The sequence below is a fragment of the Heliangelus exortis genome, chromosome 15 (genome assembly GCF_036169615.1).
Source record: "Heliangelus exortis chromosome 15, bHelExo1.hap1, whole genome shotgun sequence".
NCBI lineage: Eukaryota > Metazoa > Chordata > Aves > Apodiformes > Trochilidae > Heliangelus > Heliangelus exortis.
In genome coordinates, this window is record NC_092436.1 from 1,571,786 (window position 1) to 1,586,027 (window position 14,242).

A 14,242-nucleotide genomic window follows, 5' to 3' on the forward strand; every position below is an offset into this window, starting at 1 on the left:
CACACTCACACACAGACACAGACACACACAACACACACACTCACACTCACACACACAGACACAACACACACACACACACCCCTGCACACACACACACACACACAACACACGCACACACACACACACAACACATACAACACACAGACACACACACACAGACACACACACTCACACACACACTCACACTCACACACACACACACCCCCTGGGTACAGTAGCTCCAACTCTGCTGCTGGGAATGGAAGTCCCCCCAGGCTCTGCAAAGCATTCCCAGTGCTCCCTGGAGTTTTTCACTGGCTTCCAAAGCTCCCTGGCTTTTCTGGAATTGGTGTTTTTCAGCTCTGACAGGCAAAGAACCTCAACTTCAAATCCTGGGGGGATCTATCCAGGCTTTTCCAGCAGAATCTGGCTCTCCAGCTTTGCTTTGAGATCTCTCAGATCTACCCTGGAAGGTGAACTGCCTGTGCCTGGTGTTACCCCTGGAGGGGGAAGGGGATTCTTCTCCTCCCTGGGGTCAGTGGGAAGGAGTGAGAGTGTCCCCTGTCCCCTCTCTGTCCCCAGGGCTGGTGCTGTGAGCTCTGCTGCTTTCAGAGGAGGAAGGAGCAGGTTTGGATTGTTTGGGACACCAGAGGCACCACACAGGTCCCCCCCAGCAGGGCAGGGGTTAACTGCTGACCTTTGGTACCGTCCCTAAATGAAGAAAAAAAACCCAAAACACATTTAAATCTCTTTCCTTCACGTTTCAGCTGTGCTGTGCCAGCTTTGTCAGTGTCACTGCAGGACAGGCAGCATGGGACAGGGGTGCAAGGTCCTGGAGCTCCCCAGGGATTCCAGGTGAGGAACAGCACCAGGAGTTGGGTGTCCAAGGGGTGCCCTGGATCTCCTCTTCCCAAGGGATCTCTGCTGGGCAGCAGCCTCTGCCTCAGCTGCATCTGCTGGACACGTGTGGCCTCTTCAAACGAGCACCTTTGGTCTTGCTCAGGTCCTCTGCTCTCCTGCAGTTTGTCTCCTCTCAGCAAGCAGAGCAGCAGGAAGGTTACTCCTGTGCCTCTCTTGGTTTTCATCACCTGGGAGTATTTGTACAGTGGCAGAATTTGATTTCCAAAGCTCTGCCTGTTCCCAGCTGGAGCTGGAGACATCTGCTCCCAGGGTTGGGAGTCACTGCCTGAGCTCCTGCCTTCAGCTCTGCTCCTGGGAAGCAGCCCCAGCAGGGCAGGGAGAGCTCTCCAGGGCAATCCCCTCTCACTGCTGCACAGAAGGGAAAGGGGATGAAGCAAGGCAGGTGACAGGAAGGGGCTGGGGTTGGAGATGTTGCTGCTCTGCTGCTGGAAAACTTCCTGATGAACATTGTGGGGTTTGAGATGTTGCTGCTGCTGCTGGAAAACTTCCTGATGAACATTGTGGGGTTTGAGATGTTACTCCTGCAGGAAAACTTCCTGATGAACATCATGGGGTTTGAGATGTTGCTGCTGCTGCTGGAAAACTTCCTGATGAACATCATGGGGTTCGAGCTGCTGCTGCTGGAAAACTTCCTGATGAACATTGTGGGGTTTGAGATGTTATTCCTGCAGGAAAGGCCACTTGGGGACCATGGTGATGTTCTGTGGTGGGACCATGGTGATGTTCTGTGGTGGGGCAGCCAGCAGCCCCTCCTGCCCTGCCCAGCCCCCTCTGCCAGGAGATGGCATCTCCTGAGTGACCTCAGAGCCACATCAGGGTGACCCAGGCTCCTTTCCCTCCCCCTGATGTTGATGCACCTCAGCTGAAGGTGGTGACTTCCTCCACCTGGTGCCTGTTGCTCAAAGGTTTGAGCAATGCCTGGGGTGGTGGGGCTGTGGGCAGCTCTTGGGGTGCTCAAACAGCCCTGAGGGTGAGGAGCCCAACTCCTGGGCAGAGCTGGGAGGCCTGGGGGGGCTCTGCTGCTGCTTCTGCTGCTGCTTCTGCTGCTTCTGCTGCTTCTGCTGCTTCTGCTGCTTCTGCTGCTGCTGCTGCTTCTGCTGCTTCTGCTGCTGCTGCTGCTGCTGCTTCTGCTGCTGCTGCTGCTGCTGCTGCTGCTGCTGCTGCTGCTGCTGCTGCTGCTGCTGCTGCTGCTGCTTCTGCTGCTGCTGCTTGGCAGGGATGAGGCATCCTGGACCTGCACCTCCTTATCACAACATCCCACAGGAAGTCTTTGGGCTGTAGGTTGGTCCCAGATTTCAAAAGCAGCCCTGGAGATGAGATGTCAGTTCCTTGTGACACACAGAGCTGCTCTGCCTGTGGCCCAGCCCTGGGCAGGGACAGGGACAGGGACAGGGACAGGAGCCCCTCTGTGGGTGCTGCTGGGGGTGCTGGGGTGGCCCTCGTGCCTTCCTGCTCTCTGCTTGCTGGTGGTTTCCTGGAGCTGCTTTGGTAACACTTTTTTTCTGTGGCTGTGTCTTCTCAGAGAGGAAGTTGTAGACCAAGAAAAGGCTGCAACTCTTCTTACCTCAGGGTGGTGGTGGTGGTGGTGGCAGAAGGGAACCGTCCTGCCCTGGATGTCATCTTTTTTTCCTGTGAGCTGGCAACAACAAGAGGGAGCTGCTGCCTCTGCTGGGCAGACACCAGGGAGCTGGGCCAGCCCTGGGCCCTCTGGGGTTTAAGCCCATAAAGCCATTATTCTACATGCTGGTATATTTTTTATTATTATTTCAAGATTTCATTTCTCCTGCCTTTTCTAAACAGCTGAGAGAGAGAGAGGAACTTTCTCCAACCACTGTGCTTTGGTTGCTCCCCTCGTTCACTTCCTGACCACCAGAACCAGAGTTCTGCTTCATCTGGAACTTGCTTTTCCTTCTCAGTTAACTCCTCAGAGTGAGTTTTTGTGCCTCTGGGGGGACAGGCTCAGAGTTTTTTTCTTCAGGGAAACCAGAGAGGAGATGCAGGAGGCTGCGGTGACACAGGGGTGCAGGGAGAGGACGAGGGGCAAGGGTTTCAAACTGGAAGAGGAGAGATTTAGGTTGGAGATTAGGAAGAAATTCCTTAATTTCAGGGTGCTGAGACCTGGAACAGGATTCCCAGAGAAGCTGTGGCTGCTCCATCCCTGTTCCAGCCCAGCTTGGATGGGGCTTGGAGCAGCCTGGGCTGGGGGAGGTGTCCCTGCCATGCAGGGGGTTGGATCTGGATGATCTTGAAGGTCCCTTCCAACCCAAACCATTCCATGGTTCTACAGGTGAGAGGATTTCCTTGGCATCTGAGCATCTTGCTTCCTGAAAGCAAATTATTTTAGGGATTTTTTTTTTTTCTTTTTTGTGGCTAACAGAATTTCTAGACTGTTTCTACTGATGCCACCAGAGCCAGAAGGGAAAAAAGCAGCAGGAGAGCATGAATTAAAACCTGAGGACATGCAGGGGGCATCAGGGCAAGTCACCTGGTGGCTTCCAGTGCTGATTTTGGGCCACTGGTGGGACCTCTTTGGGGCAAACACCCCCATTTAAAGGCTCTGGCTTGGGGATTGTGGAAGGTGGTTGCCATACACAGGCATTTACACACAGTGAGTTGGGGGAAGAGAGGGTACAAGGGGGTTTGGGTGGACTGATTTTTCCTGCCAGAGATGTTTTTCACCTTGGAGAACTTTGGTGTGGTTTGAAAAGGCTGCACTCAGCAATTCTTCCCTAATTACTTCAAAATTACAGCTACCAGCAACTATTATTTTATCATATTTTATATATATATTATATTTTTCAATGGCTTTTTGAGCATGCTGGATGCTAAGAAATTAACTACCAAATTTTCAGGGGGTAGATTTATTAATAGCAGCTGTAACTAGAAATCTTGCCTAATTTTAATCCTGGTTTTGATCCTGTTTCCCATATTGCCAATCTGACTGATAAGATTTGCAGGAGACATTCTCAGTGAACAAGATAATTACAGCTCTGCTGCTTGTGCTGCAATAATTAATGATCCTGAGCTTTATTCTCTGGGCTTGTTTTCCTTGTACAGCTCCAAGAGTTTCAATCAAAGGTCTTGATCCCCCTCATTCCACGTGACATTGTTCTGAGGCTGCAAAAGCCATCAGCCTGGAGGCAAATTGATTTTTCAAAAAAATACAGTTTCAAGCTGCAAACCATTTCTTAAATTATAGGGTAGTGAAAAGCAGGCCCTTCCTGGGGAAACTGATACATTTATTTTTTTTTTTTTTAAGAACTAGGCTTGGACTGATTTAAGTGTTAACATGGAGGGCCCTGTCCTGGGCTGGATTCTGGCAATTGCTGCTCTCCACAGCAGCCATGAATTCAGGCTCCCATTTTAAGGGGAAAATAATCCTTAACCTAAACTCAGCTTCTCAGATGTGCTGTAGTTGAGTGTCACCTCCTTGCCAGGGTTTGGCTGGGAAGCTGCAGACCCTGTGGGAGTTGTGGAAGAAGCAGCAGCTCAGGCAGCAATCAGCAGGAGCCTGTGTAGGGTTTGTCCAGGTCCTCACTCTCAGAAATTGGGGATGAATTCCCTCTTTTTCAGGATGTCTGCAGCCAGGGGAGTTTGAGAGGCAATGTCTTCCATCAGCACTGTCTTGTCCTCCACCTTCATCCCTTACAGTCAAAGCCTGAGAGCTCATTAAGTGTTGCTAATTAATCTGTGAGTTGCCTGTTTCCTGCTCAGGCTGCCAGTTCAAGAGGCAGCTGAGCATCATCACTGGAGCACGTGGCAGCCTTTGCTATTTCAGCAGGAAAAACACTTTCACCAGGAGCACTGTAACCCCCTCCTTGCCTGTGGTGTCCCAGGGGGTTCCATCTGCTGGGCCCTGGCCCTGTCAGAACTCACCACACCTTCACACTTGTGCCCCACTTATCACCAACCAGTGCCAGCCCTCTGGAGATGCCTTTTCTGGTGATTCCCATCCTGGGCACAAGTTTCTGCTGAGCTCTGCTCTCTTTGTTTCTTACTCTAACACTTCACTGCCTTTGGTTGCAGATTCTTCACCATTCGTGTGCACATCTTTTGTTTGGACCACAACTGGAAAAAAAAAAAACAAAAAACCAAACAGCTCTGGGGTGCTTCCTGTTACTGCCTCAAATTCTCTTGAACTGCAACCCACAGATTGTTTCCATTTCTTTTGGTACCTTCCTTAAAAGTCCAGCACGTTTAGAGTCCCCTCCTGGAGCCAGGCTCAGTTTGTACTTCACAAACCAGCAACTGCTACAGCAAATGTTTATAGGAAAGAAAACACTTGGACTGCAAGGACAGCTTTGCCTTGGATCAGGGCAGCAATGAAACCCAACTGCTGAAAGGCAACCCAGGCTTCTCTGGAAAGAATCTGCCCTCTGGCCAGAGCCCTGGGAAGAATATTAGTCACTAAAAGAGCTTGAAAAACTGAAATGTTGAGGTATCTGCTGGGCCCACCTGTGGCTGTGAGCAGGAGCACTGAGAATGTTCCCAATGGGATGTGGAGGGGACTTGCAGGGCAGCTCCTCTGCAACACCTCAAAAACCCAGTGAGCCCCCCTCAGCTCCCCAGCAGAGCCCAAGTTTGCTGGTTCCAGCTGTGCAGTGGTTTTGTCCTCAGCTGCTGGAGAGAATATTTCCTTGACAAGGTTGTTGGTGGTGTTCAGGTGTTTCTGGAAGTCAGTGTGGTTCCCAGAGGCCAGGCAGCTCTCTGCTGCAGGCATTTCCCTCTGCTCCCCTTTCCCATGGCTGTAGGGAATACTTTTCCAGGCACAGCTCTGCTGGATTCCCCAAGAGCATCCTCCCCAACCCTTCAGTGTTTCAGGCTGGGGAACTTTTGCATCTCTGTGTGGAATGAAAGGGCTAAAGATCTAATTGCTTCTCTCTGGCTCTCATTGCCCTTCTCCTCATGATACAACTTTTCCTGATTTTCTTAAATTCACAGGATCCTGGTAAGAAACCAAAACCAAAGCAGCCCATCCTGCTCTGAGCCAGGGAAGTGACTCCCATGGTGGGTAAGTGATTGCAGGCAGGTGGTGTTTGTGTATTTGGGTGGCATCTGGTTTCCCTGGGTGGTGCTCTGAGCCAGGCACTTGGTGACTTGCATCACCCTATGATTCACCCCATCATCTGACCTTCAGCTGCTGCTCTTCTGCTTTGATTTCCTCCTGCTCCCTACCAGCTACAGTAAAGGAAATTCTTCCTGTGTTTCATACACAACACTTCCTTTCGTTCAAGGAAGGCTGGGAATGGTTGCACTTCTAATGTTTCAAAACCCAGCCAGGACAATAACCAGGACAAAAATCTAAAAACCAGCCCAGGTCAGTCACAACCTCCCCTCCTGGGTGCCATCCCTGCCAGACCCTTGGGGTGGGATGCCAAGGTTTGCAATGAGGGTCTCTCCCCATTTTCTCTGCTGGAAGAAGTGAGCAAATCCTCCAGGAGGAGTCAAACTGTGTGCTGGCTCTTGCTGATGCTCCCCCCTGCAGCTGAGAAGAGCAGCCAGTGGCCCTGGAAGGGTTGGATTTTTGATGCATCAAGCTAGAGGAGAGTCTGGTGGGCTCCCAACAGGAGCAGCTCTGCTGCAGGAGAGCTGCTGGGCTGTGGGATGAGGCCACCAGTGGCTCTGGGACACAGCTGAGGATCAATATGCTCTATCTGTGTGGATCAATGGCATCCACTGTGCTGCAGGATGGCTCTGAGATGTCACCAAGGACAAAGCCTCTGGAAAGAGGGGAGGAAAAGAGCATCGGGTGGCAGAGGAGTCATCTGCAGATCTTTTTCAAGTTAAAAATAGAGAGGATTTTTTTTTAAATTTTTTTTATTTTTTGCCTGCAGGAGACAGTTTGTTCTGTTTTGCTGCTGACACCACGTGAGCCTGGGCCGGATGCTTCTGCATTTGAAGACTAAAACTGAGAAGGCTGAAAACAGGAACTTTCTGGATATTCTGCATGCCTGAGAGTGAATGGTTTCAGTGAGTGGCCTGATATCATCTCATCCATAGGGCTGTGCTTGGGTGGGGGAACTGAAGAGCTCATTAGCACCGTGGGGTCATTAGGAGCTGGAGAAGAGATCCTAAGGAATAATAAGGACGAATGTCACTGTGCTGATAAAAGCAGCTGCCTCTGCCACCGACTGCTGCAATGCAAAGGAGCCCAACTGAACAGCCTGGAGGAGCTTGCTAACTCACTGCTGTCAGCAGGAGCTGTTTATACTCCCTTGATTGGAAAAATCAGACCCAAAACATTGAAATCTGACTGAAAGCAGAGGATGATACAGGGAATTTTGGCCTACATAGCTTTGCAATGAGTTCACCGAGCGATGCTGCCTCCCAGGCCTGATCTGAGTCTACTGAGCTGTGCAAGACTTCTCTGGAAGCAAATTACAGTTTATAGAGAGGCACAAACACACAGACACCTCTCCTCCAAACATCCAGATCCTCTGCACAGCATGGAGTGATCCTCTGATCCAGATCTGCACAGCATGGAGTGATCCTCTGATCCAGATCTGCACAGCATGGAGTGATCCTCTGATCCAGATCCTCTGCACAGCATGGAGTGATCCTCTGATCCAGATCCTCTGCACAGCATGGAGTGATCCTCTGATCCAGATCTGCACAGCATGGAGTGATCCTCTGATCCAGATCTGCACAACATGGAGGGATCCTCTGATCCAGATCCTCTGCACAGCATGGAGTGATCCTCTGATCCAGATCTGCACAGCATGGAGGGATCCTCTGATCCAGATCCTCTGCACAGCATGGAGTGATCCTCTGATCCAGATCTGCACAGCATGGAGTGATCCTCTGATCCAGATCTGCACAGCATGGAGGGATCCTCTGATCCAGATCTTCTGCACAGCATGGAGTGATCCTCTGATCATATCCTCTGCACAGCATGGAGGGATCCTCTGATCCAGATCCTCTGCACAGCATGGAGGGATCCTCTGATCCAGATCCTCTGCACAGCATGGAGTGATCCTCTGATCCAGATCCTCTGCACAACATGGAGTGATCCTCTGATCCAGATCTGCACAGCATGGAGTGATCCTCTGATCCAGATCTGCACAGCATGGAGTGATCCTCTGATTCAGATCTGCACAGCATGGAGTGATCCTCTGATCCAGATCTGCACAGCATGGAGTGATCCTCTGATCCAGATCTGCACAGCATGGAGGGATCCTCTGATCCAGATCTTCTGCACAGCATGGAGTGATCCTCTGATCCAGATCTGCACAGCATGGAGGGATCCTCTGATCCAGATCTTCTGCACAGCATGGAGTGATCCTCTGATCCAGATCTGCACAGCATGGAGGGATCCTCTGATCCAGATCTTCTGCACAGCATGGAGTGATCCTCTGATCCAGATCTGCACAGCATGGAGGGATCCTCTGATCCAGATCTTCTGCACAGCATGGAGTGATCCTCTGATCCAGATCTGCACAGCATGGAGGGATCCTCTGATCCAGATCTTCTGCACAGCATGGAGTGATCCTCTGATCCAGATCCTCTGCACAGCTGAGCTCTTGGCTCAGGGTTGCAAAGGACCCTGGCCCTGACACCAGCAGCAAGGAAGTGCTGGGAATGGGAAGTTTTCCCCAGGCTCAGGCTTGGTTCAGATGCTGCAGTAGCTCTGCTGGGGTTTCACAAATCAGTAGCCTCCATTTGACTGCAGAAAGCAGAGAAATAAGGGTATCAGGGGGTTATTCACAATTTCTTAACACAGTTGACTGCCAGTGAAGTCTAGACTGTTGGCCTGTTAGTTGGCAGCAGAGAGGTTGTTTGTTATTTTTCCACATGCTCACAGAATTACTCCATTTACTTAAAAAAAAAAAAGGGGGGGGGGGAGGAGGATTGAAATCCTATTTACTCTGATCTCTGTCATATTTAAACTGGCTCCTCTCTGCAGGCATGCCCTGCTCTTTCACTAGCTCTACAGCAGCAGCCAAAGTGTTGTCCACTTGCAAATGTCATGGATACACAGAAGGGTAATACTGAGTTATGCAAGTGTTTGGCCTTTTGCCTCTGAAAATAGCTACTCAGTAAAAAAAATACAAATACCACTGCATGTTCTCACCGGGTTACAACAGGTCACAGGCACAAACCCCCCAGTGTCTGTGAAGCCAGTTTATGGTGGTACAACTTCAAGTAGACCCCCAAAAATTAATGGAAAAGGCTTTGGAATAAGCTTTGCTGAGCTGGTTGCTGGTCCCAGATTACTGGTGGGGAGTTGTCCAAGGCAAGAGTGTTCTTCCTTTTTGTTTTTTTGTTTTAAGTCTTCATCTTTTCTGTGTTCCCAGCCCACCCTCTTACTTGCCCTCCCCTTTCCAATGGTTTTCAGCAGATGAAGAAAGCTTTGCAGCTCAATTTTTAACCTGATTAAAACAACAAAGCAAATGCAAATGGGGCAGTCACAAGACTCCAGATTGCCTCCTGTCAGGGCAGGTTTTTCCCTTGCCACCCCCAGCTGTCATTTTTTTCAGGCTAGAGCCTGGACATCTGTATGCTGTTGCTGGATATCTCCAGTATCCAGACAGGTCCATATGCTCTTTTAGCTCTTGCCAACCAAGTGTTGGGGCTGGAATCAAGTGGATCTGTAGTAAGAGGAAAATGGCAGCAGACAGACAAAGCATTTGATGGAAGAGCCTGGTTCAGACAGAAAGCCAGAGCTGCTCCTTTTGCAGAGTGTGTTTGGGGCAAGAAGTTCTGGCTTTGAGCAAACCAACTGCCTGTATTTTGTAACAATTTTCAATGTTTTTGTCAGTTCTTCCTCTGTTTCATCAGACAACTTGTGATAATGCTGTAGACTCTCCCATGCCTGGGGCAGACTGGATGCTCTGGTGGTTTGGCAGGAGTCCTCTCCCTCCTGATCCCACTGACATTTGACAGAGTTTGGTGATTTGGTGGCAGGGACAGGATGGGCAGAGAGCTCTTCATCCCTCCAGCTGCACTTTTGGGGTCACTCAGTGGGAAATGAGGGCCCTGCCTGGTGAGGGAGTGGGACATGGGGGAGAAATGAGGTGGATGAGAAGGTAGATGTAGGAGTCACGGGACAGCAGGGCTGTTTCAGTATAAATAACTCTCCCTGTCCTCACTGCCTGCTGTCAGAGCATCCCATCAATGCACCCCTTTGTTTCCACAGAAACCTCAGGAAATGAATACCAAATAACCCAATTCACTGCTGGCTGGAGCAACTGCTCCTCACTTGGGAATGAGGAGTCCAGAAGCTGGACATGACCTGACAGGACGGCCAGGGGGACACCTTCCTAACCCCACCATGCACCCTCAAGCATCAAATATTTGTTATTCCCAGAATTCTGTCTTCTCTTTTCCTTCCTTCTCTGTCCTCTCTTTTCCTTCCTTCTCTGTCCTCTCTTTTCCTTCCTTCTCTGTCCTCTCTTTTCCTGTAGGGAGCTGGGATTGGGATTGTCCAGCCTGGAGAAGGGAAGACTCCAGGGGGATCTTAGAGCTGCCTTCCAGTGCCTGAAGGACCTACAGGAAGGGTGGAGAGGGACTTTTCATCGGGGTGCCCAGTGACAGGACAAGGCTGAAATGGTTTTAAACTGGAGGAGAAGAGGTTTAGATTGGATCTGGGGAATAAGTTGGAGGAGGGGGAGACTCTGGAACTGAGAAGCTGTGGCTGTGCCCTCCCTGGAGGTGGTCAGGGCCAGGATGGATGAGGCTCTGAGCATCCTGGGCTGGATGAGAGGTTGGAGGAGATGAGCTCTGAGGTCCCTTCCAGGCTCTGTGACATCCCATGAAATCCCTTCAGGCAGGAGATGTTCCCTTCAGCTGGGAGCTGAGCTGGAGGAAATGGTTAATTTTGCCATGCTGGAGCAATGGTTCAGCCTGCTCCAGGCAGCAGCTGGGGCTTGTCAACCCCTTCTCTTTGCATGTTAATATAATTTGAAGGCTTTTCAGTCTTCATGCTCACTGTATTCACAGTGCATTCACACCAGCACTCAGCACATCAGAGACCATCAAAGATGTGTGACAGGGAACAGGAAAAGCAAGGAAAATTGCAGCTGAAGGTAAAGCATAAGGAGAGAAAGTGTCCCTGCATTTGGAAGTTGTTAAGCTTCCCTTTTGTTTCAGTCTCATTAATTAAGGCTGAAAAATCAGGGTTTGACCTCTGTAATTGCTTAAGTGCTCATGGCTTTCAAGTTTTACCTTTCAGGAGAAAATCTGTAGGTGGAAGGAAAGCCAGAGCAGGCTTGAGTGAAAGAGGAGGAGAGATGGGTCTTCAGTTTTAGAAGTATTGTGATGCAGCAAAACCCTCAGAGTTCCCATGCCTCATTCCTACTTTTTGCCACTATCCCTTGAAGTTCTTGGGATACACCTCGTGGGGAACTTTGCTTCAGAAGAAGCAAAATCAGGGCCACAAAATGCTTTTCATTTGGAAAAAAGTGATTTTGGTTTATTTCACGTTTTCTGGGACGTATTTTCAGACAGGGAAATTTCGAGCTGCAGAGAGGGGATCAATGTCCTTGCCTGGGTATTGGGTCAGTTTGGTGCCATTTGCAAAAATGTAACTTTCCTGACAAAGATGCACAGCACAAAGCCACTCCTTTAGCACTTTTGCCTCCCTGATTTCAGCCTCTTTTAGGGAGCTGCCACAGACGTGTTCCAGTTGGGAAGTTCATCACCAGAATAAGCAGATAGGGTAAAAGAGGCTGACGAGATTCCTCCCACTGGGGGATCCCACAACATTTTGTTTTCCTCTGGTTGGGCAGAGAACCAGTTTGTGTGTCTTCCTTGTGGTGTGTTAACCACACACTTAGCTGGTACTGCTTGCCAATGATGTGAATGAAGCTCTGAAGGGGAATTTTAGTTTTTTTTTTTTTCCCCAAAGCTAAAAGAAATCAGAAACAATAACCTACCAGCCATGCTGGACAGCAAGAGGAAGGAAACTGCCAGGCTGGAATAAAATTCAGGGGAACTAGAAACACACAGAATGCTTAAAAATCTGACTAAGAGAATTTCATTGTCTGATGATTGTGCAGGGGGAGAGGTGAAGAAGTGGAGTTTTACCCAGAAGAATCTGGGATGTGCACGTGGTGGTGAAAGGCATCAGATGAAAAGATATCTCTGTGAGCCCAGACAATGGAAGGGACATAGCAGGAGGAGGAGATGCACTTTGTCATTTAGCTGATGGATGTTTGAAGCAGAAACACTTCTTGAGGCTGCAGCTCATCTGTGTAAGGAGCAAGACACCTTTGATTCTTCTAGGTCAGGCTGCAGACACTGTGATTCTTCAATAAATAAAAGTAGGCTTTTATTTAAATAAAACCTGGCTTTCTTTGGGCAGAGTGATACAATCCAGACAAAAGGGAAGCAAATTTCTCCCTCTGAACAGGCAACAGGCATCCTGCTTGGCCACATCCTTTCATCCCTGAAATTATTTGCTTGTGAAAGCTCCTTAATTATGTTTAACTACGGTGGCTTTACCACGGGGAGATGGAGGCTGGAACACCAGTGAGCAGTTAGGATCAGGAGACTCCTGCAGATATTTGGGGAACTAAACCTGGCAGCTGAAATGGCCCCTGGAATAATTGCTGCTCTTAGAGCCATCACATCCCCAAACTCAGGTGGTTTTTGTCTTGTTTCACAGGTCAGTTGAGCCAAGAAATGACACTGGAACAGCAGCTCCAGCTCCTCTTGAGAACCTCTGTCCCCCTCACTGCTCCATGGGTGGCTCTTGGCTGACAGAAAGATAATTTGTAAGAAAAGGAATCCTCAGGCCACTCATTTTATTCCCACGTTGCCCACTTCTGCATTATCCTGACTGCAAAGATACAATAGGTGAGTTACCTTCTTAAAAAAAAAAATGGGATTAGGATTTAAATTATTACAGATCCGTGAGAATTGTCATACTGCAGATTTGCTACATTTTTTTCCAAGTTTTTTTCCAGCTACTTGCACTTGGGGAGTTTTGACTAACCTTTTACATGGCCTCTAACTATAAACAAGATGATGAAGGACTTGATTTGCTCCTACATCTCTGGTAAAAAGAAAAATGATAAAGCTAGCCTGAAGGTAAAAATAACAAAAAAAGAATCTCATAATGAAGAAGGATTCAGACTTCTTTTCTGTTTGCTTCTCCTCCTGATAGGAAAACTTCTTATCTCCAGCTTTTCAATTTGGGTTCCTGGCAGGAATCTCAGAAGATTCCCACACTACTGGAAATAATATTTTATGTACCGAAGCTGAAAAATGTTCTGGCAAATAACTAGTACAGACTTCTGACCTTTGGAACAGGAATAGATGTGGTATTTGGAAACGTTAATTTTACCACAGAAGTTCAAAACAATAATAAAAAAATCACTCTTGATAGGCTTTCTGGGGCTGAAACTGTGTCCTTACCAGATTTTTCGTTTTTGAGAGCATCTTACGTTGTTTCTCTGGTGGTTGCAGTGACTTGGTGAGGTTAAAATGGTTGCTTTTAAGATGCAGGCTGTCCATTCTGCAATGATACCAGGCACAGCACCAACAAAAGGCTGAGGAAATGTCAAATTTGTTGAGGAAATGTAAAATTTCCTCAAGATTTTTCTTTGAAGGGAACACTGGAAATGTTATAAAACAACTCGGAATGGTCAATAAAGTCCTTCAGGACAAGAGAGAGAGTTGTGCCATAAAGGGCAAAGCGGTGAAGAGAACGGAAAGGAATAGCTGGAGAAAAGGAAGAAACAAGAACACTCTTGTTTATTAGGAAGGAAAGAGAAAAACAAAGCAGGACAAACACAAGTTGTGTGCCTGCAAGGCTTTGATCTCGTGGATTTCCAGACTTGGGGTAAGGAAGGAAATCTTCTGAGGAGTGTTTGACAAGCAGCTGCTGCCTGCTGTCCCCCAGGGGCTGTGGCAGCTGGAAGGGGAGGTCTGGGGAGGACATGGGAACCAGCACAGGTCCCTTTTGTACAGATCGCACCAGAGATCCCAGGGTTGAAGGCTGAGATCCGAACCCCGCAGCTGTCGGGATTTCCAGCCTGGTACCGGGAGCCCCTGAGGGGAATGGGCTGAGGGAATTGCAGCCCCACAGGCTCCAGGCCCTCAAGTATATCCTGATAAATAATTCCCTACGAGCCGTGAGGGAAAGGCAGGAACGATGCAAACCCAGGAGTTAATGGTGAGGAAGCTCCTGGTGCCATGAGCACGAAGTGACCCTGCCTGCGGAGAAGTGCTCCCCTTCTCGAGGTCGAAATGCAATTCACGCCGACAATTGCTTTTTTTTTTCAAGAGAAAACCCTTTTTTTTTTTTTTTTTTCCCCAAGGGTTTTTCAAGAGAAACACCGCGGGCAGTGTGGGATAAACACTGGGGCCGCGCTCCAACGGCTACCACTGACCCTGCAGG

At 49.0% G+C, this 14,242-nt stretch overlaps 1 long non-coding RNA gene across 2 annotated transcripts; it reads left to right on the forward strand.

Annotated features, from left to right (window-relative positions):
• The first annotated feature begins 741 nt into the window (after nt 1-741).
• LOC139803039 (uncharacterized) lies at nt 742-13,705 on the forward strand. Of its 2 annotated transcripts, XR_011728848.1 has the most exons (4): nt 742-834; nt 5,842-5,911; nt 6,735-6,870; nt 12,506-13,705. It is a non-coding gene; the product is annotated as an uncharacterized lncRNA (long non-coding RNA). The 2 variants fall into 2 exon arrangements; XR_011728847.1 differs by lacking the exon at nt 12,506-13,705 and having other exon boundaries at nt 6,735-7,398.
• Nucleotides 13,706-14,242: the final 537 nt, after the last annotated feature.